Source organism: Canis aureus, chromosome 2, assembly GCF_053574225.1.
Source record: "Canis aureus isolate CA01 chromosome 2, VMU_Caureus_v.1.0, whole genome shotgun sequence".
NCBI lineage: Eukaryota > Metazoa > Chordata > Mammalia > Carnivora > Canidae > Canis > Canis aureus.
Genome location: NC_135612.1, coordinates 56,940,788 through 56,968,177, shown reverse-complemented (window position 1 = coordinate 56,968,177; position 27,390 = coordinate 56,940,788). Strand labels below are relative to the sequence as shown.

General features: G+C 47.3%; 2 long non-coding RNA genes across 2 annotated transcripts in view; one reads left to right on the top strand and one right to left on the bottom strand.

The window, feature by feature from the left end:
- Window positions 1–7,471: 7,471 nt before the first annotated feature.
- On the bottom strand, window positions 7,472–19,823 carry LOC144298875 (uncharacterized). The gene is made up of 2 exons (XR_013365755.1): window positions 19,531–19,823; window positions 7,472–10,768 (listed from the first exon to the last, which is right to left on the bottom strand). It is a non-coding gene; the product is annotated as an uncharacterized LOC144298875 (long non-coding RNA).
- The window catches only part of LOC144298856 (uncharacterized), a 22,286-nt gene continuing 13,259 nt past the window's right edge, over window positions 18,364–27,390 (top strand). Inside the window, exons 1-2 of the long non-coding RNA XR_013365732.1 lie at window positions 18,364–18,967; window positions 20,359–22,112. This is a non-coding gene — a long non-coding RNA (uncharacterized LOC144298856). The remainder of the gene's footprint in view (window positions 18,968–20,358; window positions 22,113–27,390) is intronic.

The following is a 27,390-nucleotide window of genomic DNA, read 5'->3' as shown; positions in this document are numbered from 1 at the left end:
TAATAAACACATGAAAAAAATTTTTCTCATTAGCAACAAAGAAACGGAATAGTTAAAATCAGATATCATTTTTATTGATTGTATTCACAGAGAAATTTACTTTGTAGTCCTGGGAACAATTTTTGGGAAATAAGCACATTGATCATTATTCTCAGGACTTAATAGGCTCCTTTTTTTCTGAAGAACAATTGGTCAATCTGTAACAAATTATTTAAAAATGTGCATGTTTTTTGACTAGGAGCTTTCATTTTGGAGAATTCACACTAGCAAAAAAATCCAGCATATGCACAGACACTATGTAGAAGACTGCTCTTCACAACATTGTTTTTACTAGAGAGAAATTAAACCAATCTAATTATCCACCCTTAATAAGGGATCATGTCAATAAAATGTGGTATAGACTTACCTTAACATACTGTGCAGTCACTAACAATGACAAGGACACATGGAAAGATGCCCAAGGCAAATCAAAGGCTAAAAAGAGTAGATTATAAATTAATATGTTTAGTACGAACCCACATGTGGGGAACATCACCCGTATTCATCAATATGTGGTCTTCCTCCTCTTCTGGGCGTGCAGAAAGTCATATTTTTCAGTTTCATTGAAGTTAAGTGGAATCACAGGACTAGTTCTGGCCAACAAAATGAGTGCAGAAGTGACTTGTTTGACTTCTGGGCTGAAGCAGTAAAAAACTGATGCTGGTTGTACAGTCCCGTTTCCCCACCCACAGCAACCAAGAAGGCCATGCGGTCCAGACAGTGTGGTCACAAGACAAGAGTCTCTGTGAGCTTGGCTCACAGAATGGCTGAGTAGAGCAGAGCCACTGCCAATCTGTGTTGGAAAAGTATGAGGAATAAATCTTTGTTTTATTAAGCCACTGAGAATCCAGAGTTAATTTATTGCTGCAGTAAAACTTAGCTAACATGAGTAATATGCTATTTTTTTAAATAAAAATCACAACAAAAAGAATGTGTGTGGGGTGCTATGTAAATGTGATTGGTAAAAAATTTTATGTTGTGACTTTCTCCGGATGATCTATTTTCATAGCTGTAATTTAATCCGTATTTTTTTTCCTTGAACTTTCTACAAGACACATGTATAATCAGAAACTCTGAAGCTGTTTCCATTTTGGAAAATGAAAAGTGTATCGATAATATCTCGGAGAGAATTCTCTGGTCATTTGAGGGCTTACTCCTGTCTACTCACATTTAACCCTTATTATAAGCGGAGGATGATAACTGCCAAGTATGTGTTTCTCAATAAACAAGCATATCTGCCTGGGCAAGAGTGTGTTTTCCTTCTGGAAGGGTATTGAGAGGAGCTAGCATTGAAATGAAACCTAAGATTGTCAAAGTGGGTGATGTCAGATGAACAGGTCCTTGAATACAAAGCTACAAAAGGAAGGACCTGGAAGGGGTAGGGAAAGGGAGTTGAATGAAACCACTGAGCCAAGTGACCCCAACACATCTTGACTTGACTCCAACAGTGTCCCGGAGGAGCTAGCGTAGCCATTGGAAAAGCTAGAGATCTGCCAAGATCTGTGAAATCAGCCGCGTTAAGTTAAGGCTCTGTTTGTTCACAGAATGTTATTCATTCTGTGACAGAGTACAAGAAAAAGCCATATATTCTTTTTTTTTTTTTTTCAGGAGAGAAAAGAAAAGCAGAGACGTTCGTGCCATTTCATGAAGAGCACTAATGTTTACTCACACGTGTCTGTACTTCCACCTCCTACTACACGTCCCATCACTGCGTCTTACCTGTGGCTACTCCAGGCCAAGTCAGGAAGAGCTGAGGATGCAGAGTCAAGGGCGTGTGATCCAAGGCACAGGAAGAAGGCTGCGTCTGAGGGATGGCTTGGGGAGGGGAGTCTGTATGTCATTTGTAGTTTACCCCACGGATTGGGAGTTTCAGATTTCTGGAACCTTTAGAATTTCCCCAGTGTTAACTGTCCACACAAGCAGCAGTTTTCCCATGGGTATGAGCAATCAGATAAGTATCTAAGAGATTTGCAGGAGACAGGAGCTGAAGTGACGATAACTCCACGTGCCAGTTGGTGAGCTCCCATGTCTCAGCCCCAAACCCATCCTGCTCTGCTTGTTTCTGGGATGCTGGAGCGGGAGCTCTGCAGACCACATCTCTGCTCTGCTGACTGCTTCCTGCCTGGTCTGGCAGTAGGGGTGCTGGAGGGAGGCTGGTGGGCTGGGGGAGCCAGGGGCACCAACAAGTAAGATACAGGACACCCAGATAGATTTCAGTTTCAAACCAATAACAGGTCCCTGTTTACCATAAGCGTGTGCACGATCTTGCATGAGATAAACTAAAAAAATCTCTATCGTTGATCTACAATGTAAATTTTGGGCATCTATATTTTTATTTGCTAAATCGGACAGTCCTCAGAGAAAGTAGGCATTAATTATTGTTCCTCCCTGGATTATTCACCTCGAGGCCACAGTGTGTTCCAAGAGAAGGGACTGAATTCACTGGACAGTCTGTCCAACCCTTGCTTGAAGAATCAGCCTATTTCATACCCTCAGCGATGCCAATACCAACTGACCAGTGTCCCCTCCTCTGAAGTCTGGGTCCCAGCATCACAGACCCTCCTCTCAGTCCAGAGACACTGGCCCCAGCCAGGCAGTGCCCCTTCATAGAAATCTGCTTCAATTCAGAGATAGTTTCCACTTCTTTCTTCTGTCCCCCAGCCTTAGAAATGGTAGTTGCTACTTCTTAAGACAGGCATATTTTTGACCTTTTCAGTTCTTCAGAAACTAATGAGCAATTCTTTACAGTAAATTTTCTTTGTTAAAATGAGTGACATGGTTTTTCTTTGGATTGGGCTTGCCTGATGCATCCACTCCGTAGCTAATCGTGATACAGGCATGGAAAGCGCCAGGGGAAATTGAATGGTGGCATAGATGTAAAGTAGAGGGGGAGGGTGGGTGGTTGTCTGGACTCTCCTAGGGCTGGGGGACTGGGATCTAAGGGAATTAACCTGGATGGAAATGGGCTGTAGGGATTATCATGCAGAACGTCCGTAGAACTGCCTGACAAGAGAGCAAGAATGACTACCCTCCAGCGGCTGGTACCAAAGGGAAGAGAAGTTGACTCTGGAGTGTGGCACAGGATTCTGCAAAGATGTGGACATGAACATGAATGGCAAGAAGGAGGAACACAAAGCAATGGTGCATCGGATCAATGGTCCAAACATGGCCATGGAGAGCATGCAAGAGCAAGCTCTTCCCCTTGCTGCAGGAGCTACAGCAGGGGGCAGGAACAAGATCTGCATCAGAGTCACCCAGAGCCGAAGTTCATGGAGGTCGGGGGCGGGGGGTGGACACATCCAAGGAAAGCACTGGAACACATAGATGTTCCCAGGGAGCGAGTGGGAGCAGAGAACAAAGGAAAGATCTGGGAGGCATGTGATGGGGTGCACACCCCAGGAACCCTGACTTGGGTTAGAATCTGCTGTATTGTGCTGCAGAGTGTTGGGGCAGATGTCTTTCCTGGGCTTTTTAAAGGCCAGTGGCAACAGGTGAACCCATCATGTTACTCACTGTTCCATTGATCTTCAGACCCCAAGTGTATGTAAAAACCAGACTGCCACTAGCCTGGGGCAGGTGATCGTCATCTCTCCTGCTGGTGGAGGGCAGCAGCCTCCCAAGGCGGCTGTATTCATTTCCTATCATTGCTGTAGCAAGTTAACCCAAACTCAGTGGCTTAAAACAACACAAATTTATCATCTTGTGGCTCTGGACGTCAAAACTCCAACGTGGCTCTCATCGGTCCAGAATCAAAGTGTCGGCAGGACAGCGTTCCTTCTGGAAGATCTAGGGGACAATCTGCTTTCTCGCCTTTTCCAGCTTCTAGAGGCTGTGCCCGTTCCCTGTCTTATGATGCATATCACTCTGACCTCTGCTTCTCTGAGCACATCTCAGACTCTCCTACTCCCCTTGTGACGTGGGCTCTCCCCAGTAATCCAGGCTAACCTCTCATCTCAAGACGTGTAACTTCAGTCGCATATGCAAAATCTTGTATCCAATATAAGGAAACACATTCACAGGAAACACATTCACAGGTTCCAGGAATTAGGGTGCGGACAGTTTTGGGCACCATTATTCTGTCTCCCACGGGCACCAGGACGGAGTTTCAAGTGTACCAGTCCCTGTGACTATTCCAGGTGGACAGGAGTGACTCACCTGTTTATGATGCTAACGCCCCCCCCCCACCCCTGGTGGGAGGTAGCCGTCACCTGTCAATCTATGTTGGGTGCAGCAGGGGTGGCAAAGAAGAAAGTGTGGACAGTGGGCTCAGGTCTCCCCCAGCATGCTCAGAGCGGATCATGTGAACAAGGATGGTAGGGGCATCTTTCCCAGTGTGACCAGTTCCCATGACCCACTGGACTATACACATCCGTTTTAGCCTCTAACCCTAGAGGACTTCAGGTAAGTAGCAAACAGAAGGGAAGTTGACAAGAGCAACGAGGAACCAGCTGCAGGGAGGTGATGCAGACAGAATGCCCTCGGGGTGTTGCTGCCACCCAAGCCCTCACCAGATCTTGCCCCAGAGGACAGACATCCTCCCACAGAGGACCAGCCCGGATGGGAGCCAATTGGCAGTACCATACCCATAGAAGTTTTATTTGTGACTTAGCAGCCAGGACTTCTGTTCCAGAGCACCTGCCAAGTTGGCCAGCAAGAGAGGTTTTCTCAATATGCTAGGCCAGAAAAAGCAACCTCAATTTGCTCACATGACCCTTCGTCTGACAGGTTTAAGAAACACCAGAAGTTAATTATCTGAACCTAATTTCCCAACTGGTGTAATAAAGGAACAGAGATGTTAGTTAGCAGCTCCTGTGCAGCATCTGGAGTGAGAGCTCCGGAGGACAAACCCCTCCCCAGGCCAGGCATGTCCTGGCCACCACCTCATCCGTGTGAGCCTCCCAGGCATATGGCTCAGGATGCAGGCCAACAGTTGCATAAGCAAAAAAAAAAAGTACATAAAATGACAAAGTTGTCACCTTTCATAACACATCTCTGGCCTCCTGGGTTGACATCTTTTTCTCATTCATGGTGGGGGCTGCGGCTATTTCTGTTACTTGATCTGTTATCGTATCCCTCCCCTAACTTCTAGGTGAAGAAGTGCCACAAAGGGATTAAGTGACTCAACAAACATTTAGAGGACTTTATGAACTGGCCCGGAGCTTGTCTCGGGAGCCTTGCAAAGGCGGGCGGAAGCTGTCCCTGCACCACGGGACCTGGGACCCGCAGCCAGGGAGAGCGGGGGTGTGAGTAGTCAGGGTCTGAAAGTGAAAGCATCGATCGCTGCAAACAGCCACAGACACCGTTCAGGGGGCCGGGGGAACACAAGGCTTGGTGGGGAGGCAGGGACTGTTTCCAGAACAAAGAGTCTGTGCTGAGCCCCAAAGGACACAGAGGTAGAAGGAAGAATAGGGGTAGACATGGCAGGGCTTTTTCTGGGGGATAATGACCCTGCGGTTGGATTCCAATTTATATCCGGTTCATAAAGGGCAATGGAGAGAAAAAAGGAATCACAATGAAATACAGTGTATGATTCTTGCCTTCGGGAACCTGAAGTCTTAAATGCACTCATGTAACAACAACAAAGCTATAAAACACTGGGCAGTGGAGGGATTTGGGGCGGGACAGGTGTCTGGGTCTGGGTTTGGACGGAGGTTAGAGGAGGGTGGTCTTATTTCTGGGCACGGCAGCCCAAGCCCAGTTTTCGGGACATTTCCAAAGTCCATGAATGGGCAATGGTTCTAAGACCCAAAAAGTTCCAGAAGGCTGGCAAGTGCCTCAGGGCTTCCTTATCATCAATGCTGTTGCACTGACAGGGAAATAAGAAAGGCTCCTAAGTATCCACTACTGTGGAGTCTGGGGGACCTGGAGGTAGATCTTTGCTCCGCTGGCTTCTCACTGTGTCTTCCTGGACCTCAGTGGCTGGAAAGCTAAAAGCAATCCCCGTCTTCCTTTGCAGCCAGGTAATGTTCCACATGTATGTCCCACCAAGCTTGAGACTAGGGCAAGAGCTGATCTGGAAACCGAGTCAAGTAGCAGCAACACCAATGAGGGAATGGGGAGGAGGACCAGGGAGGCTTCTATGATGCTGCCCTGGATGGTGACCCCAAAGGCCCGGGGAAGTGGGGTCTCCCGGCGGCTTTCACTGAGCAGGAACAGCAGCTTCCCTGGAGCCCGGTGCTACAGTGCAGTGTTAGGAGTCTGCTCTGGACACTCCGTCTCTAGTCTGTTCCTAAAGCCCTCCAGGATCTGGTAAGCTGTCTACCACCGTGAGCCTCAGTTCTTTCTGCTTAGCTTGAGTAGATTCTGCTTTCTGCAATGGAATCCCAACTCAGAGGAGCTAGGAATGATTTGTATAAGCGAAAGGGCCTGCCAAGTGCTGTCACCGAGATCTCAAAGCAAGACCAAATAATGGTCCCCAAAGATGCCCACACCCTAATCCTCAGAACCTGTGAATATGTTACCTTACACAGTAAGGCAAATCAAGGATCTTAATAGGGGTGAGCCACATGGATACACAGTACAATTACAAGGGGACTCATAAGAGGAGCACAGGAAGGTTGGTGAGAGTCCGAGAAGATGTGATGACAGAGCACAGTGGGGAGTGATGCAGGGCTATACCACTAGAGACAGGGCACTTCCAGAAAGTACCTGGCTCTCCCGATGCCTTGATTTAAGCCCCATAAGATTCATGACATCCAGAACTATAGGGGAAAAAAAACTTGTATTGCTCTAAGCCACTACATTTGTGGCAGTTAGTTAGAGCAGTGATAGAAATTAATACAAGTGGCTTTAGGGATCCCCCCACCCCACCCTGGCCTGGCTGCTGAGAAGAGCCACAGTAACGCTATGGAGCTGTTCGAGGGTGGCCAGTTGACATTGAGGTGGACGGGACCCTCAGGGGCCTGGATCTGAAAGTTCCTTCAAAGGCGGCCCTAGCTCTTCAGGAATCCATCTGGGGCCTCCTCACCGTCCTCCAGCCCATGCCCTGTAGGGAAGAGTGGCAGGATGTCGGGAGCAAAAATAGGATTATAGGAGAGAGAGCACAAGGTTTGGGTTGTCCTGTGCCAGTCTGCAACTTCTGGCTACACCTCCTACCAAAATCCTGAGAAATCCCCACAGTTTATATTCAGGGCTTCTCAGGAGTCCAGCAGTGACCCACCTTGCACATTCAAGAAATTCCAAGACTGAAAAGTTATCAACAGATCTGGAGAAACCGGATGGAGGAGGTGACTTTGTGACATTTTCCCATGGAAACCAACATCTAGGTGCGATGAAAACTCTCTAGCAGATTCATGGGTGCCAGGGACAGACAGAAGGGGGTCAGGGGACTGCATATGGATACGGAGTTTCCCTTTGGGGTAACAGCATGTTCTGGAACCAGATGGTAGTGATGGTTACATGGCATTGTGGATGTACTAAGTGCTGAAAAAGGTTTAAATGGTCAATATTAATTTATGTGCATTTTATCACAATAAAAGAAAACAAACCCTCTGCTCCTTGTGGCTGGGTTGGTGCAAAACAGATCAACCACCTCGGCATTCTGCATCCCTCTAGACACTTCTCAAAAGTGAGGCTGTACTACGAATCCCACCAGCCAGCCCAGGGCAAAGAGCAGTTTCCCTGCGGGAGCCCCTGGCTGGGCATTGATCAGCGGGTTCAGCTGCCCAGACCACCCGTCAGTGGGGCAGCACCTGCTGAGGGACCCATATCTCACTTTGTGGAAGAGCCCTGGAGTCCCAGAGGCTCACACATTAATCATCCCTCTCCTGTGCTCACAGGCACACCCTGGAAGTAAATCAGAAGTCTTGGAGTTTGCTCCAGATGAGAGCAGGAAGCACGTGTCTGTTACCCCCCAGCCCTGCAGACGTGGCTGCAGGAGGGGACGTGCTGCCCAGAAGCTGTTCCCTTGCTGGTTCTACAGGCAGCTACGGCAGTTTCCAGGGACGACAGCTGCGCCATCCGGATGCACTGGCTCCGCTGAGCGAGGTATGCAGCCACCGTCGTGCCTACAGCTCAGGAGCTGAGCACATGCCAGACCTCCTGCTCCCTGCTCGGTCCTCCCAGCCAGACTTCCTCCCGTCGTTCGAGAGTGATCCACCCTCACATCCACCTTATAGGAACTAGAGCCTCAAGTACTGAAGCGCTGTGTTCAGTGTCTCCAACCATAGAGAGCTCCTGAACTGCTCTGATTCCAGAGACTACAGTCTGCACCATTGCAGGAGGGTGAGATGTAGGGAGAGAAGATGTTTGCACATTATGCTGCCTTTAAGGAAAAAATAAAAGTCCTTTTGTGTGTCCTTGGTGAGGACTTAGACGATGCAGCTCCTGTAGGTCACGGCTAACCTGTGTGCAGGTGTGAGATGGAAGCCTGAGGGAATGTGTCCCACCCTCGCACCGCTGGAGAGACTCCAGAGCAACCAGACTCAGAAAGCTAAAGCCCAACCTGGACTGTCATGTCAGAAGTCCCCAGGGTTGGGTCCCTGTGTTCCCAGGGCAGGCCTGAGACCCTGAGAAGGGGAAGCAAGCTGAGGTGCCAAGAGGTGCCTAGCAAGGGGCTGCTATAAAAATTATATATATATATATTTTTTTCTTTAGGTCCTGGGAACAAACACTTTTTGAGCTTCTTATGAAAGTGAACATAAATCATAAATCACAAGTTGTAAGCACACGGCTTGATGAATCTTCACAAACGGGACACATTTGTGCAGCCAGAAGCCCATCCAAGCAACCTGCCTTGTTCCCCAACACCACAGATCGGTGTTGGCAGTGTTTGAACTTCATGAGAATATAATCACGCACTAAATCCTCTTGCGTGTTGCCTGGTAGGACTCCTGGAAGCTTCATCCATATCGCTGCATGTGGTTTCGTTTTAGTTTATTTATTCTTATCAAGGAACTGTATCTGTTTCATCTTGTGAATCTGTCTACCCATTCTATTACTGATGGACATTGGGGTGATTTCCACCTGGCAGCTAGTATAAATACTGCTGCCGTGAACATTCTTATATAAGTATTTTGGTGAATCTCGCATGCATTTTAGAAAATCATGTGTCAGTGTCTACTTTTAGGTGTGCTTTTCTCCCCCCTGCATTTAACAGCTTCATCTCCAAACCTAGATTGAGGTGTTCCATATCTATGAAGTTCAAAATCTAAAAGCAGAAATGAAATAAAACTAAAATCCCAGATGTCCATCCGCAGTAGAACAGTTAAGTACACATTAGTATATTCACCACATGCAATATGATGCTGCATGATGGGGCGCAGGGGGCAGTTAAAGGGTAGGAATATAAAGAGAATGAGACTTTACTACTCCTCCCTGAGATTTGCATGGCTGTGGCCGCATCACCTCCAGGGAATGGGCATCTCGGGGTTCCAGACTGTTGCTGATGGTAATCTCTTTGTATCAGTGGATGCAGTACGGGTCCACAGGCAGGACAACCAGAAAGTCCAAGCTCAGCTGCACACCTCGTCAGAGCTGACCTGTGTGCATCCTTCTCTCCTTCATTCTGATATTATGGTTTGGTTATGCAACCTTCCCCTTCGAAGCAAACCATGAATGATGTATGCTGCTGAGGAAGTGTCCTCTGGGTTGAGCAGAGACACATTTTCCAGAGCAGAGCTAGTCTGAGATAATCATGAAAGAGCCTAAGAAAACACATGCATATGTGTTGCATAGAAGTGAAGAGAGAGAGGAACAGAGAGACACAGGCAGACAGGAGAGAGAGATAGAGGGAGGCTATGCAATCAAACAGAGCTGGCAGGTCTTGAAAATGAGACTCAGACCATTGACTCCAAACCTGTAGAAAAGATTGAGTGGTGGTGAGATGCACTAAGCCTGCCCGTCTCTGGACCTGCAAGTGCAGAGGTCTGGGAGGGAAATACCTGCTGTGTCTCTATCTGCCTCTTCTCATCCCAGCTTCTGCATTAGGGAAATTCATGAAGCTCATGAAAGAATTCTGCAATATAAATGAGAACTTCTGTTTCCAAATCAAAATCTGGGAGATAGACGCTATAGGGTTTGAAAAACAAAAGTTAAAAAATTCTCGCCGAGCATCTCCTAGCTCTGTGAAAACACACATTAATATTGATGCCTCCTCAATAAATGTTTGTGAACAAAAATCTCTTCCCAAAGGAAGTCAGCCAAATTGCTTCATTTCAGATAATTTTCCACATTTCCTCCAAAGTTTCCATAGCTCGCTTCGATCCATCTTGAGAAGCAAATAAAGAACATTGTTTTCCAGGAATACGTTTCAACAAAGACCTCCACTTTGAAACAGCCGCCGGGACTTTCTGCGTGGGGATTGCAGTGAGCTTGCTGGCGATGTTGCTGTCGCTTTTACCAAGATCAATATCATCGGGTGGGACAGAGCACACTCCTCCAAGGACACCTGTCATGTAGTGCTGCACGCTCCTGTCCCTTGCAGGGAAGACAGGTTACTGATCGCAAAGAACGTCCTCATCTTGACCCCGGCTGGTTAGGAAATTCTGAAGGTCAGCCTAAACTGATTATTCTCCAATGAAACTGCTGTATTTCTGCATATTTGTTTTCAATCTGCTTCCCAGGCACCTCACCTGAGATTTCCCCAGCATGTTCCATTGTGTCTGAACTTTTGTCCGTGTGCCGTGGAGACCATCCGGGACCAGCACAGTGGATGAAGGGCCCTGCCGTGGGGACCATGGGACAATGAGCCAGAGCTACAGAAGCTGCCCTGGAGATATGAAGCACACACCTGCAAGCCAAAAGCAAATACCATCCTAAATATAGCTGAAGCCACACGATATTAGGAATGAGATAGTTACGCATAAATACCACTGAGATGCTGTCATAGTGTCATCTAGAAGTCATGAGTCTATGGAGACAGAAGGTTACCGGTCGCAGCAAATAGACTGGAATAAACAACCTTGTCTTTGTCATAATTGCACAGAGGAGATGTTGGCAGCTGAGGACAATGCACACAGACAGGTGCGCATACTCACTCCCTGATACCGCAAAACCATGTTGAGGGTTCACCTATGCCAGGCACCATGACTCCTGCGGGACAGCTGGCGGGGACCAATGCAGACCAAGCCCTGTCCTTGTGTGGCCACAGATATTAGGGCCAATGGAAACCTGATGGAGCAGGTCCATGGGGGGTGTGTGCTGGAGTGCAGTGAGGGGCCTTTCTGAGCAAGTGACATTTAGGGAGGATCTATCTAGGTGACACACGGGAACAGAGAAGTAAGAAACCAGTAAAAGACTGACACACTGACAATTCATATGGTAACAAAATGAATGTTGGCTCAACATATGTTTAAGTCTCTCATTTTGCCAAAATTCAAATACCTGCAAGTTGAAATAAGAATAAACCATGATAAGCCATCAAATTGGAATTTATTAAAAAACTGTCCTAGTGCTGGCAAAGAGGTAGCAAATTGTCATTTCCACATTGGCTCAAGACTCAAGAAAACTGTATCATTTGGTCCTCCAATTCTACTTCTAGAAACTTAAACTACGAAAAGATAATAGAGTCCCCATATTTAGACTATGAGGATATCGGACATTGGAACACTGAGGGACAACGGGGGTTGCCATGTATGCACAGACTACACACTCGGTGAGAATACACCCAGTGCCACGGCAGTCATGTTTGGAAGGTGGGGCTAAAAATGACTCTTTTATTTCATTTTTTGGTGCTATTATCTATTTCCCGTTCTTTCTGCTTTGGAGTCTCCTATGCATGAATAAAAAACCTGCAATAAATGCTAAAGAAATATTTGCCTGGACTCACATAGTGCAAGGAAGAACTTAGTTTGCACTCCCGATGTCCAACAGGTTAGCTGGAAAGGTCTGGTCTCTTATGCTAGGTGCTTCTATGGGTGGAGCGGGTTCCGTCAGGGGCAGTCGGAGGGCCTGAGGGAAAGCACCCAGTTTGATGTGTCACCATCTGACAGGCATACATCTCACACCGATGGCAGTGAAAGGATGTGTCAGGGAAGCTATTACATGAAATGGGAATTTGGATCTATTGAAAAGGATTAGAGAGACGAGGAGGGATTTGGTATAAGGAAAGAATGCCTCCTAAATCTGCCACGGAAACTGCTGTAGTGGAAAGGTCAGAAGAAATATGGGAGGCGTCCGGGGCTGCAGAGCCGTGGCCTGGGACCAGAGAGGCACACCTCATCAGTCACGGGGATGCTCTCAGCCCCAAGAACTGGCTCGGCTCCCTTGCAGAGAACCAGGAGCACTCTGGCTGAATACAGCACTAAGAAACTGCATGTTACCCTAAGTCCCATGGTTAATGACCCCAAAGGAAAGATAAATGTTTGAATCATTCATAAAAGGAAAGAGCAGAATAATGAAGTAAATGAAAAGAGAAAAAGAAGGGGGAGAGGGAAAGAAAATAGATAAGGAAAAGAGATGAGAAGTAACACCATTAATATCATTTTTTAAAAAGCCACTAGAGAGTAGAGAAAGGACCATATTCAGAGTCAGTGGAAATGGGCTCTGGCCCCTCGTTCTGACCATGTCTGACCCTGAGAAAAATCCCTTACCCTCTCTGGATCCCAATCTCTCCTCCTACAAAACAGGTGGGGGAGTGGGTAGGCTTCACAAGCTGCAGGGGATGTTTTAGGCTAAATCTCAACAGGTGTAGATCGGTAGTGCTGATGCCTCGTTTCCACCCAACAAGTGAGCATGACAGTTATGTACACATGCTTTCATCTGAACAGGGGCTGAACTTGAGCGGAAAATTTATACCAGAGTCTTCCTCTCTCCACTACCCCTTGGTGGTGTCACGTCCAAAGAGAAATAGAACTGTAAGTTAGGGGCAGTCATATGTGGCATCTGCCTTCCAGAGGAACGGGAGCTGCCCGCAGCTTTAGCAGCAGTGACCACATGGATGGCCTTGGCAGTGATTGCTTCGGTGTGTGCCAGGAACAGAAGACACATTTCAGGAACACCTGGGTGGCTCAGTCGGTGAAGCATCTGCCTTCGGCTCAGGTCATGATCCTGGGGTCCTGGGATGGAGCCCCGAGTTGGGCTCCCTGCTTAGCAGGGAGCTTGCTACTCCTTCCCCTCCTGCCTACCGTTGCCCTCGCTTATACCCTCTCTGTCAAATAAATAAATAAAATCTTAAAAAAAGAAGAAGAAGACACATTTCAGGAGACTCAGAAATAAAAGGGAAATTTGAAAATAAAAAAAATGAAGACAGAGGGCGTGAAGCATACTCTCGAGCAGGTAAAAGTTCTGAAACACAGCTCTGTGTGTTGGAGTGCGAGCTCTAGGGTCTTCTTTTTTTTTTTTTTTTTTAAGATTTTATCCATTTATTCATGAGAGACACAGAGAGAGAGGCAGAGGCACAGGCAGAGGGAGAAGCAGGCTCCATGCAGGGAGCCTGATGCAGGACCTGATCCCGGGACTCCAGGATCACACCCTGGGCCGAAGGCAGGCGCTAAACATACCTGCTGCTCCCTGGCCGTTTGCTCCCAGGTACCAGAGACTCGCAAGGGGTCGCGGCCACTGAGACGGTGACGGCGGCAGGGAGAGCTGGGAGGATGGAGGGGTAGGGTCCCTTGAGATGGAGAGGTAGCTGGTGCAGACCTCACAGGTGGAGGCAAAGCTGTGCTAGTGGGGAGGGCTGAATGCAGGAGGAGCCAGGTTTGTTACTTGGAGAGCAGGCAGGAGAGCACCCTGCTCTAGAGAGGGCACCTTGGTTGAGAAATTAATATTCTTCGTGTGGATCCAAACATTGCTGAAGGCAAAGATGGAGTAAGTGTTTGGTGAGGGAGCTGGAATTTTAGTACAAAATGTCCTCATGGAGACTGGAGTGCCAGAGGACCCGATGCAGAGGATTGGCAGGCCCCTGGGGAAAAGGTCAAGATAGGAAGCAGGAGGGTGAGGGGAAGGTGAGGTAGGGGCTCAGACGCAGGATGCTGGCCAGGAACGCATGGGATTACCAAGCCTCATGGTTATGAGGGGATCAGTGATTAAATTTTATTTTGAAAGGACCTGAGCTTCTGTGAACCATATCCTAGGTGCTGAAAACATATTTATTCAGCTAATTTTCTCATCTGGATCTTTACAATTGTATCTTAACGATTTTTTTAATGTCCAGTTGTAACTTCCAGGCAAGTCCAGCCTCCACACTCCCCCTAGAGTTATCTTCCTAAAATATGGATCAAGGACCTATCAATTCCCTGTTGGAATACTGCACCAGCTCCCCAGCACATTAAGGAAGAGGTACAGCTAACTTCAAACACGTCATTGAAAGCCCAGCACAATCTAATGTATCTGACATCATCTGCCCTGCCTGGCACCCCCTGCTCCGTCTCATCATGCCAACTACACGGCACTCCCCTCGCCGGGGACAGGTGGAACATCAGTGGGCATTCGGCCTCCAAAGCCAGTTTGCATGTGTTAGAACCCCAGGGTCATGACATACAGTGACTGTGTGACCTGATTTAGTTACTGACCATCTCTTAGCACTTCCCACATTCCTGAAGTGAAGTGGTAATAGTGCCAACCTCATAGGGTTGTTGTGAGGATTTAATAAGTTCATGCAGGCACAGCACTTAGATCACAGCCTGGCACCGAGTATGTGCTCAATAAATGTTAGTGATTCTAGAACAAGTGTTCACATTTCCCGTGATGCCGCACCCTCCTCTTTGCAGGAAATGCTCCTCTTGCCTTCCCCACCTCCAAATCCCTTATTTCCTCTCAAATCCCAACTCAAATATCACTCCTTTGAAGCTTTTAGAGCTTTTTCCTTTTCCTATTTTCCAAGTTAAAATTAATCACTGACTTTGGGCTCTCGTGAGATTTATCCAGACCCAATTAGAGCAATAACAGCTTTTTACTTAAATTAACTGCTTAATGCAGCTTCACCTAGAGCAAACCGAGAGTGGGCTTCCCCCTTCTGCTGAGGGCCATGGACAAACGCAAGCTCCGTGGGCTTTGATACACAGCAGTGAGAAGGTGGCATATGTGCTTTCATTCACCTGCACATCCCAAGGGGCTAAACACGGTGCTCAGCACTTACTAGGTGCTCAGGAAATGTCTTTTGGGCCAAATGGAATGGAATGGAATAGGATTAAAGGGAATCGAATGTATTTACATCTCGAGGATTTAGAGGTATCCACCACACGGATCTCTCAATGCATCTAACATTATTACAGGTTTTAACTATTTTGAAGGAAAACTCTAAACTGAACCCCTTCTAATATGAACAACTAACATGCATTTTAATGAGCAACAGAGAGCTTATAATATCCCACTGTACTAGCCAGCAATATGTCCCTTTTCTTGCCAGTAATAATTTCAATGGGGAAAGTATCCACAAGTATTTCTAGCTCCCTTTAATGTTATTAAAAGTACCAGTGTAGCCTAGCAACCACCAAGATACAGATATTAAAACAGACACTTTATAATATATTCCAGTACTTTGCCATCCATTTAGCATAAATGTCTGCATTCTAATAATTCCTGATTTCTTATTTATAAGAATAATTTTATGCCATTTTCTGTGCTGTCTTTCTCAGGACCCTCTTCCTCCCCTCTCTGGTCCCTTCATGTGTTGATTGATCTACTCAGATGTGATGCGAGAGAAAAAACAAGTTAGTTAAAAAAAAGAAAAATAAAAAAGAAAGGAACCCAAGAGCACCTCAGGGCAGGGCAGGCTATGTGAAGTGAAAGGTATGTTTAAACAGGTCCCATGGTGAGACTTGGACTTCTTTCTAAACCCCAACATTCTGCTTTCTTAGCAAGGCAAGGGCATCTCTTTAGCTGCAAATCTATTATCTCATTGTGCAAAGAGTTGCAGAGGCCCTGGAGTCAAATGCCAGAGGTCAGTGTAGATTTTTGTGTGGGGATCTTGCATGCAACTGAACCATGAGGCATGAACAACAGAATCGTAGAATTGGGTCTTAGAAGGAGTCTTGAGAGTCATCTCTGCTATACTCCCACATATGTTTGACAAGCAGGCACCCATCCTGTACTAATGCTTTGGCCATAGAGCACACTGGCAGGGTTTTGTGCCACCAAAAGGAGCCTGAGACCCAGACTAAGGTGGACAGGGAGACTCTGGAGTCCCCATTTTGGGGAAAATCTCGGCTATGAATGCAAGAAAGGACACTGAGGCAGTCATCAAGGCACAAGCATGTCAAACAAGACCCTTTTTTAAGCTCCATAGAGATGGGAGTAGACATCTGCAGACTCTTATGGTGAATGAAGATGGAAAGATTGATGGTCCTAGAGAAAGGACACACAAGAGTGTGTCAAGCCTGGAAGGTGCAAAGCAGGGGTGAGTGTAGTCAGTGAAGCTCACATAGGTCAAAAGGAGTAAGAAAATCTCTACTAGGCACTAAAAGGAGAGGAAAATAACTGTTAGAACTAATAAATGGATCAAGCAGAGTTACAGGATATAAAATCCATATAAACATCAGCTGCATTTCTACATGCTAACAACAAATTGTCAGAAATAGAAATTACAAAAACAATACCCTTTATAAATGCATCAAAAAAGAATAAGCTACTTAGGGAATAAGTTTAACCAAGGAGGTAAAAGATGCATACTCTGAAAACTGTAAGACATTAGTAAAAGAAATTAAAGAAGGCACATGTAAATGTGCTCATGTGCTGGAAGAATTAATATTGTTAAAATAGTCATACTCCCCAAAGCCATCTACAGATTCAATGCAACATCTATCAAAACTCCCTCTCTCTCTCTCTCTCTCTCTGTGTGTGACTATCATAAATAAAAATAAAAAAAAATCTTTAAAAATTGCAATGGCATTTTTCACAGAAATCAAGGAAACAATCCTAAAGTTTGTATGGAACCAAAAAAGTCTCACTACCCAAAGCAATCTTAAGAAAGAAGAATAAAGCTGGAGCTGTCACAATCCTAGATTTCAAGATATGCCACACAGCTATGACAATCAAAACAGTATGGCACTGGCATTAAAAACCAACAACACATCAATTAATGGAGTGAAATCAAGAGCCCAGAAAGAATCCTATGCATATAAAAAGGAGCAGGGTGTGGGAGACATTCCTGAAGACGGAGGTACATCTCTTTTTTTTTTTCATTTACTTAATTTTGATTAAGCTATTCCTCCCTGCCAAGCACTGTCCTAGGCATTGGGAATACAACATAATTCCTTGTAATTATGTGCCAACATAATCCCCTAGTGGCAAGGAGCAGTTCAGAAGTGGAAAATCACATTTGCAGTAAGAAGTAACCAAGTAATAAAAGCAAAGGATCAAGAGGAGGCATCATCCATGCCTCAGTCAGCATGATTTCCAAGAGGCAGTGGCATATAGTTGTGATAAGGTGGAAAGATGGTGGATGTTACCAGTAAATAGATTGTGGGTGTTTTCTGAAGGCAATTTTTCTTTGCAATTAAGAAGTCTAAAAACTGAGGAAGCTCACATAAGCTCAAATGCAGAAGTAAGAGACGAGAGTGTGATGTGGTCGCTAAAGCCATCACCACATCTCCTGCATCTTCTGCATCAGAACAGAATCCCTCCTTGCTCTGTTCTAGAGACAATGTTTTAAGGACGGCTTCCAGAAGAAGGTGAGCAGGTGTAGGCATCTGAGAACATGGCCTACAGGAGTATCTCAGAAAGTATGCTGAGCTCAGTGGAGCAACGGGAGTGGAGATTAATTGAGCTTGACAGTTGCCGAGTGCGGGTACACGTCCTTCCCATAAACCATCCAGGGACACGTTAGTGGGAAGATGGCTCCATTGGTTTCCCATGTCCACGTTCCTTGGCATCAGTCTCCCAATGCTTTCCTAATTAAGTCAGGGAGTAACTGTCCCTACACCCCTGCTGCTACAGGAACCCTGGCCCCTGAACAGGGGCAAAGGTTCCATAATAAATTCATTTAAATACAGTGAGGAGTCCCATGTGCTGCTTGTCTCCTCTCACTCTTGATCTCTAGCTCCTTTTTCAAACCCCGTGTCCTGCAGCTAGCTGTCTAGCTGGCTCTGCAGCCGTCTAGCTGGGCTGCAGGAGGAGATGGAGTGGGGAGGGGCAGCTGGGCCGAAAGTGAGAATCTGGCAGAGAGAGCATGGGATCAAGACTCCCTCCAGAATGAGAAAACCATTTGGCTCCCCACCTCACTCTCCTCCCCTCCCCTGCCTCATGACTGAAGAACAAATGGGACCCTGACTGTTTCCTGAAAAAAAGTGCTGCCTGCCAAGCCTAGCACCATCTGTCGTATGCCCCAAGATCATTTCCACTGCACCGATAGCATTGGCTCATGTCCTGGATGGTGAATGTTGCCTAACTACCTAGGATTGAAGGGAGGAGGGAGTGCAAGGGAGGCGCGACCAAATGGGTAGATCATTCATACTGGATATAACAGAAGCCTCATCAATCGGGGGGGTGGCATCTAGAAGGATCTCACACTTGTTGAGGAAACACAAAGGTCAATCAGCAGAAGAAGCTAGCAAAGAAAAGAAACGATGCAAGTTGGCACTGAGTTCGGGAGATCGTGGGAAGATTGTTGGAGAGACCTGGGGGTGTGCGTGGCTTCTCTTCACAGGCCTGGGGTGCCTCAGCTTCTGTTACAGGGCCAGAGGTGGGTGATGAATTCATATACACCTGAGAAAGCAGGTCTCATCGTCCACCATGGTCCCCTCACTCCCATCCAGCTTCTCCTAGCGGTATCGCACAGAAGCGACACAGATGATGTGTGTTGCTGCGAGTCCTCCTGCCACACGTTCTGTTCTCACTGTCGGGGCTGCTGCCAGTAGCTGCAGACAGATCTGGGAGGAATGAGTTCTGCAAGGGTTTGAACATGGAGCTGTGAGCTCGATTCTCAGCTGAGGATTGAGCGGCATTTCTCGCTGGACCTGCCAGCCAGTGGGTTGATCTGACCTGTAACTCGGGACCCATCATCGGTGATGTTGGGGAGCCAAGACGCCTGCAGACGAGGGCAGCTAAAAAGGTGAGGAACATTTGAAGACCCTGGAAACGTGTCCTTCACCTTATATAAACCAGAATTCTGTAGAGCAGTCATTGTCAGACTAGCTGAGCCAGGGGTCTGTTGCACCCCCGATTGCCAGCCCCACCCTCCAGGTTTCTGACTGCTTGGTCTGCGGTGGGCCTGAGACTCTGCATTCCTGGTGAGTCACCAGATGGTGCCGGTGATGCGGCCCTTAGCAAAATGGGCTGCCCTGGAATGGCTACTGGGTTGGAGGCAGAACGGGGGTGAATACAATATTCCATTTTGGGTTCCCCTAAGACTAAGAAGGATTAGTGTGCAGGCACAGTGAGAGGGGTTCCCCACAACACTGGGTGGGGGGGTAGGGAAGTGAGCCGAGGAAGGGAAGAACCGACAGAGGGTACACAGCGAGGCCACTGACCCCAGCAGGCGTCTACGGCTTACTCTTGCAGAAGACCTGGGAAACCAGGCAGCACACGTCTCAGTATCACTCCTCTGTGGGAAGCAAGCTGTGGAGGGTGGCAAGCAGGAGCCCCCCCACCCCACCCCACCCCCGAGCCACTAACCTCCCCTGAGGCTGCTCCGGGGAGTGGTAGGTCCTTAGCACGTTCATCCTGCCACTCGGGGCGGTTGACAGGCTCTGCAGAGCTTGGCTGATGGGATCCGGACAGGATGCCGGCAGCAGGGGCGGCAGGGGAGGGCCAGGCAGGTGGCAGACGGATGCATGGCCAGCCCCACTCCCTGCCATCTCGGTCCGCGATCCACGGACCTGCCTCCGGAGCCCACGTGTCCCCTCCGGCAGAAACTGGCACCCACTCTGCCAGCGAGGACAAACCTCTTTCCCGGATGGTGGGTAAATCTCAGAGGCTTAAGGGAACAGGGAAGGTGTTGTCAGGGAGAGGGCATCTCCTGGGGCACCTGTCTGGGGAGGGTCCTGCATGACACCTCCATCAGGCCACTGCCCATCCCCGTGTCATGGGGTTAGCTCTCGTAAGTGGCACCCTAAGTTACAGATCATGTCCCTGGCCCGAGGCTTCAGTCATCCCCTGGTCTCTTTGGCTAAAACCCTTTGCAGGATATCCCATCCCCTTCTCCACCAAACCACTCTCTCCCTTACCAACCCTATACCCTCCTCTGTCCCGGCAGAAACCCAAGCCATAGCATGCTGAGCTTCTTAGACTTCTACAAATAAAACATTGTTTTATGCTTTGTAGTCTGCAAATGCTGTTCCCCTTCAAAGCCATTCTCACTTTCTCACCTCCAGGCATTTACTCTGCAGGATTTGAAGGTTTGGGACCACTTGCCCCATCATGCTCTATTTCCTGGGCTGAGACACCAGTGTTTTTGGTGCATTATATTAAGTGCTTGATTCTTTGCTTTTTTTGCTTTGCCAGGTCTGGCAGCGAGGAGCACCTTCTAGCCTTCCTTCTGGATAACGCCACCTAGTGCTGCAACTGGGTGAAACCCTGGCTGCTGCGCGGCGGCCCCTCCTGTTGCCTGAGCGGCTCCAATGGGTGGCTAGCTCCTGGCACCTGCAGCTACCATGTTGGGGACCGCTGACTTCATACGGACAGCCCTGCTTCCCCTGCTCCTTTCTATTTTTATTAGGGCAAGAGGGTAAAACGGCATTGTTGTTGTCTTATAATTGGAAACATGACCCATATATTCTTGGCTGCCCCAACCTTTCCTAGAAGGGGGGAAAAAGTGAAATATCATTTCAGGAACGAGGGCTTTCCTAATCTGTACGCTCAGCATTCCTGCCTCCAGGTTAATTAAGGACAATGAGATATGATCCACGGAAAACAATGTGGGAAGGAGGCAGAGAAGTTAGAAGTACAAAGCTTCCAAGAGGAGATTGAAGAATAGGATCCGTGCCTACAGCCGTCACGGGAGTTTTAAATAGCTGAGTCTATTGACTTGCCATTTTGGTCTTGGGAACAAAGCACTGGGAAGAGGAGTTTCTGGGGGACCTGCTCTGTCCTGGCCCCTGAGATATGAAGATCCTAGCCAGCACCACCTTCAGATGCCCGCAAGCAGGTAACTTAGAATCTAAGCAGACAGAGCCAGCCTCCCAGCTTCTGTGCAGCCCCGGATCCAAGAAAAGCATGGGCCCCAGATGAGTGAGACCCTTTGACTCTTTGTCCTTCCCCTTCTCTCCCTTGCTCCTACCTTGATGCTGTCATCTCAAAGGCCTCTTGGTACCTCGTCGTCTGTTCCTGTCTATTTTCCATGTGGACACTCAGCCCTACCCAATCCCTGAGCCGGTGAGAGACTCTGGCCTGGCACCCACAGGTGGGGTCTGTCCCAGCCCAGGTCCCTGTCCCTTGCATGAGCTCTTGGTGCTGGGAACTCAACGATCAAAAACTTTCCACTGGGGACCCCTGTGAATCTACGTCCAGGCATTCCCCCTGATCAGACGGGAGCCAGACCAGTCCGATCAGAAGCACCATACCCACAACATGCCTGCCACTCCCAGTCCATGAAAGACATTGAGGTAGAGGGGACCAGACCTGGCCACCATGAATACAGTGCTGCAAAGCCTCAGAGGCAGCGGGCAACAGCCTTCGTCTATCACCTGCTGCTTTCAGATTCCTAGGGCTTCCAATTCCAGCTCTGTGACTTACTACTTTAGTGGCCTCAGAAATGTCCCTCTCTGGATTTACTCCCTCTTCGGTGACGTGGATGTCATGACTTCTGCATCTGCCTCCACAATTGTCCACCCTCAGGCCATCGTGGAGGCACAGACCCTAGGCCTTACTAGAAGGTAAGAGATGGAGAAGGGAAGGGACAAAATGGATGGTTTGGAATGACAATTGTACTATGCACCCAGTGGGTTCCTATTCCTGTACTCTGATCACCGAATCCTGATCACAGGGACATTTCCTCCCTAACTTCCAACCATTCCGGTGGAGCACCAGCCACATGCTCCACCCTGTCCCTCACAGCCCTCGGAGGAGCAGCACATGACCAAGAATTGCCTTATTGTGCACTGTACTCCCTGGACAACGTGACCCAGAAAGAGACAATCCAAGACGTCTGCAAATAGGTGACAACTGGCTAGCTATTCCTCTCTGCCTGTAGATTGAGAATTCTCAGGAGTACAGACACAAGGCTGTTGATGAGCATTTTCTCAGCTACATGGAGAAAGGTGAGTGAATATGAGAGCCAGCAAAGACAAAGCAGAGACACAGATCTACCCTCATTTCTCCCATATATTTCCCAGTGAACCCACCACTACCATCACTACCACCACTCTCCTGCTCCCACCACCCAATTTATTTTTTGGCTAAGCCAGTTTGAAGTAGTTTTTATCATTTGAATCTAAAAGTGTCTGGAGTCATAGAATAACTCCTTGTTCATCCTTGCTCATATCTCTTTTTTTTAAAGATTTATTTATTTATTTATTTATTTATTTTCTTGAGAGACAAAGAGAGAGAGGCAGAGATATAGGCAGAGGTGGAAGCAGGCTCCATGCAGGGTGATCCCAGGACCCAGGGTCACACCCTGAGCCAAAGGCAAGACACTCAGCCACTGAGCCACCCAGGCGTCCCAATCCTTGCTCATCCTTGCTCATCCTTGCTCATCCTTGCTCATCCTTGCTCATCCTTGCTCTTTCGGCATCAGAAACCCACATCCCATTACTTTTCAAAGCCTCCGCTCCCTTCATGGCAAAAACCTTGCATTGTTTGGACTTTCTGTCAGCCTCCATGGGCCTTGGGCTCTCCCAGGTCTTTTAGGTTTCCTTGGCCTAATGACAAACATCAAACATACTCACACTCCCAAGAAATACAGTCCAGGGGCTGTATCCAACTGTGCTATCTTTGTGTGGGAGCAGTGTCCAAGCACGCAGGAAAATGGGAGGATGGGGACATCCCAGCCAAGAAAGGCAAGCCCCAACACTGCCAGAGAGAAATGAAGACCACATTTCCAGCATGTATTTCAACCCAACATAGACCTCCAGAAAACAAATTCCCTGTCCCCCAGTTTCCATCAACAAATCAACTTTATTAATCCTGAATACACTGCAGATGAAAAGTTTAGATGGGCTGACCTGTCTGTCCAGCCTAAGGAAAGTAGCAAGAGTACATTATGCACCAGCGCTGTTTATGCCAACTGCAAAATCCCACCACCTCGGCTTTTTGAGAGCTCCTAAGGTCATAGGTTGTGAGAGGCTCATGCAGTTTCAACACCCTAAAATAAGCCACCAAATATAATAATTTCACACCTTACTTATTCCACAGATAACCACATCCAGTTTACACGTGTCATTTGGCAAAGCCACGAAGACAAAGAAACATGCCCCTAATGAATAATCTTTTCTAAACCAACCCTGGAAAAATCTTAGTGCTTTTTGGAGCACAACATACAAAATGCAATTTCATTTTTCCATTTTTTCCCCAGGTTTCAAGTGGCAGAAGCAATCTGATGGGCTTATAGGCTCCGTATGTAGGTCACTGGCACATTTGCATGTCCTCCCAAGAGTCATTTTCCATGGGATTTTTGCTCGGGGAGTGAACACATCTAAAATTGAAACTCTCTTTGGTGAGGCTGGTATTCAAGTGGGAAAAAATAGAGAGCAGCTCCCAAGCCATGCTAACAATGTTGGTTCTATTTCAAAGTGTGTTCAGTCTGGTGAAAATGACAGGGAGGGCCACCTAACCTGCCTAAGTGTCAAGCAGCCAAAGCTGTGTTTGGAAAAAAAAAAAAAAAAGTGATGGTGTCATTTATAATCCACATGTGCCCTTTCTAGATTTATACCCAAAGGCATCTTGTCATTTATTGTTTGGCCAGTGCCTCTTGGAGACATTTTTCTGTGATTATTTCCATGCATTTTCACAGCAGCATCTGCTGCTCGGATGGTGATGCCCAAGAAGAGAATTATAGAGGCTGCATATCCAGAAAGTCATGGAATCTGAGCTCTCAAAATGAGAAGTGACAAAAGCCAAGAAAGAACATGGGATGATGTGTTTCCAATTCGGCATTTAGAAATATATTCATCTACTAAGTCACCAAAGCCACGACAGAAACCACTTTTGATTTGCCTTTGTGCTTCCTTCTGCTGCCATCCAAACAGAGGGTTAATTGGACAAATTTCACCGCATCTTCCCTCAAAGAGCAGGTTGTGGACAGAGTCTGACGCACTTGCTATATGCCTTCCCTGGTTTCCTGTCCTCACCTGGCAGAGGAGAGCCAGAGGCTGTGGCAGCAGAGTGACCTTGGGGGAAGCTCCAGGCACTACCTCCCTCCCCACACCTCCCTCCCTGTAGAAGAGAAATAATCAAGGTCAAGGACTCCATTGTTTCCAGCTACTAATAGTTGGTGAAGCCAACAACAACAACAAAAAAAACAATGTATCTCTGCTAAATGCTGTGCAGCACCATTTTTCCCTTTGCTCCCAGACAACATTGCACAGGACCTGCAGGCGTATCCTCTCTGCCTCATTAGGATGCAGGTACAGCCCAGAGGGACAGTATCTGGTTGTGGTGGCTGAATTCAGTCCTTTGCTTTCCATCTGCTGCCCTGGAAACTTGTAAATGGTGACATGGAAGGAGAGCCCGGGGAGATGCCCATGAGGCCTTGTCCTTGGCTCTCGTTGAGGCCCAAAGTTAGAGCCCAGGCACCCAAGTGCATTACCCCAGCCCACCTCAGTAGGATGAGCCCCCCAGTAAACAGGAGGTGCCATCCCCAGAGCTATCTGCCTCCCCCATTCCTGGCCCAAGGCAGGTGGGCAGATCCTGCATAGCTGCTCCTCACCGTCTCAATGGACACACTCAGTCTCCAGTCATAGAGCCATTTACTCAACAAAGCATTATGGGGCCCTGTGACAGGTGCTGGGGACATCACAGTGAGCAAGGAACACCCCTGATGTAAGGCAGCACAGAACAAAGCCAGACGGAGTTGTCTGTCAGATGCTTATGTTCCAGGGCAATACACACAAGCACCACCCAGACAACCCAAGTAGTGTGGCAGTGGCATGGGCAACTGCTCCTGGTGACACAGAGAAGACTCCAAGGATGGGCCGAGGAGGGAGCAGGAGTCCACCGCGTGGGCAAGGCAGGAGGATTGGTACATTTTTGAAAATACAAGGCAGGTAAGAAAGGGAAGAATTATTGGCTATTACAGTATGACTGAAGAACAGCACCCAGTAGAAGACAACAGGAGCAGGTGAAACAGGCCAGGGCGTTTTCACGGAGGCCCATGTACATCACCCGCCCAACACGTGTACATCATTCATTCAGCACGTAACTATGGCACGCCACCTCATCCCCCAGTACTGCTCTAGTCCTTGGGACTGTGACAGCAAGCAAGTACATTGTGCTTGTAATGTATACCAATGTCCCGATTTCGTGCGGGTACCATCTAGCAAGGGTGGACACACAAGCAAGTGAATTTCCAGACGAGGTCAGCCCTGTGAAAAGCAGTCATGCTGAACAGGGAGGTAGGAGAGATGGAGCTGCTACTCTGCACATATGTACAGGGAGCCCCGGATGGCAGCTGGACAGAGAGCTGAAGGAAGTGACCAAGTGGCTGGGGGGACTGGGCCTTCACAGATCTCGAATGCATGCACAGAACCCATAAACCACGTTATCACAGGTCCCTGGGCAGGTGCTCCATCAATGCTTCAAAGCTATCCCTCTAGATCTTTCCCAACCCCAGTACCCCCATATCAGCTGACTTGCCATTTCTCACAGTGGATGAAATCACTTTCTCTTGGTGCCGGTGTAAGTGGAGGCCTCTCTCCCCACAAGTACAGTCCCTTCTGTGCACCCCACTGTGAGCAGCCGGCCAGGAGCCACTGTGCTGGCATCCCCGGCACTCACTCACCTGCTGGATCCAGACAACTGACCCAAGCATTTGGTGAATTTACCATATCCCCTTATTTATCAATGATGCTCTTAACCACATCAAGATGACTATGAACAGCTGTAAGAACGCTCATTCTTTATTCCCAATAATGAAATACAATTTTCTGTTAAATATTGCATTAGCAGAAACCCACACTGCGTCCTTTTGCAGGAGAACTTTGCAGTTCATGCTTTTAGAACCAATTTGAAATCCTTCTTGGTGTCTTCTTGTTGTTTTTACAAATCTTTTAGCATTTTTAGGGTTTTTCATCCTTCTTTCACAATTCCACTCTTAACCGTTAACAGACGTGGAATCTGAGGTACAAACGTACAGCCATGACTGTCATTTCCCTGAGAATTCTCATTCTTTCCCCTGATTTGAGTATTGCCTAATTTTTCTGCAAATGATTAGCAAGTCAACACATCCAAAATTTTCCTTATTAGAAATGAAAATGTAAACGTTTAGCAACATGTTTGCAGCTAATTCTGATTTCTTTAACATTTGTTTCATTTAGTTCGTCCTTAAAAACTTAATTGCAAGGAATATATATACAAGGCTGATTTGAGGGATTAGCAAAAACGATACTTACGCTATAAAGATTTTAGAAAGAGAAAAATGCATTCAAACGCATCAGAAAGCAATCAGAAGTAACAAAGGAAATCGTATCACATTTGCAATACAGAAGTTTGAGTTACAGAAAGATAGTACTTTATATGGAAAATGTTCATTTGCAGTGATTTCTCCTTGGACAAACTTTTAGAATTTTACAATTTGCTTGCCAGTTTCTTAGAGGGGGGAGGAGGGGGGCAAACCAATTTTAGATTAGCTCTCAATTAGATAATCTTATTATGTAATCAGTACCCCAAAATGAACATTTCTGCCAGAGCTATTAAAACAGTCACATTAAGAGCTTTCAAACTGCAAATCTATGATTGATAACCATGATAAGTTGAATGAGTTGGTTATTTGACAAATCGAATTTTAACTGGTTGGGTTTTTGAGAATTAACTTCTGGCCATATTGCCTGACTTTGAAAGAGCCAGTGCCCCTCATACTGGGGAGTCTGTCTCCACAACCCACTTCCCAGGAGCAGTTGGTCTCCCGACTGGTTGTGTTCTTCTCTGTCTACTCCTACTGGCACTTCCAATTACATCATAAATATTGGCCAAATCCATAGCCCTTGTAGGATCTGTGGCCTCAGCTTCCCTGGAAAGACAGGATGTGACTGGTATCATGAGCTGTACCAACACCTTAGCTACAATGCAGTTCACTTCCATTAATACTCACATATATCACTCTGTTGGGATCAAGACCTCTTACTTCTGGCAGCTTATAGTGCAGACGGGAAGCCTCTGGATTTCTGCTAAAACACTGACTTCTATTTTCAAGTGGGTCATAAGGCCCAGACACCTAATACCCTTGATACTTAAATCCTGGCATTCTTGTTTTGAGCACAGTTATTCTCCACTTGACCATGAGACTATCATCCCGGATTCACAAGAGGAGAATCAGAGGATTTCCCTGAAATTATAAAATCTCTCTCTCTCTGCCATCAGTTTAGGAGAATGACAACATGGGAC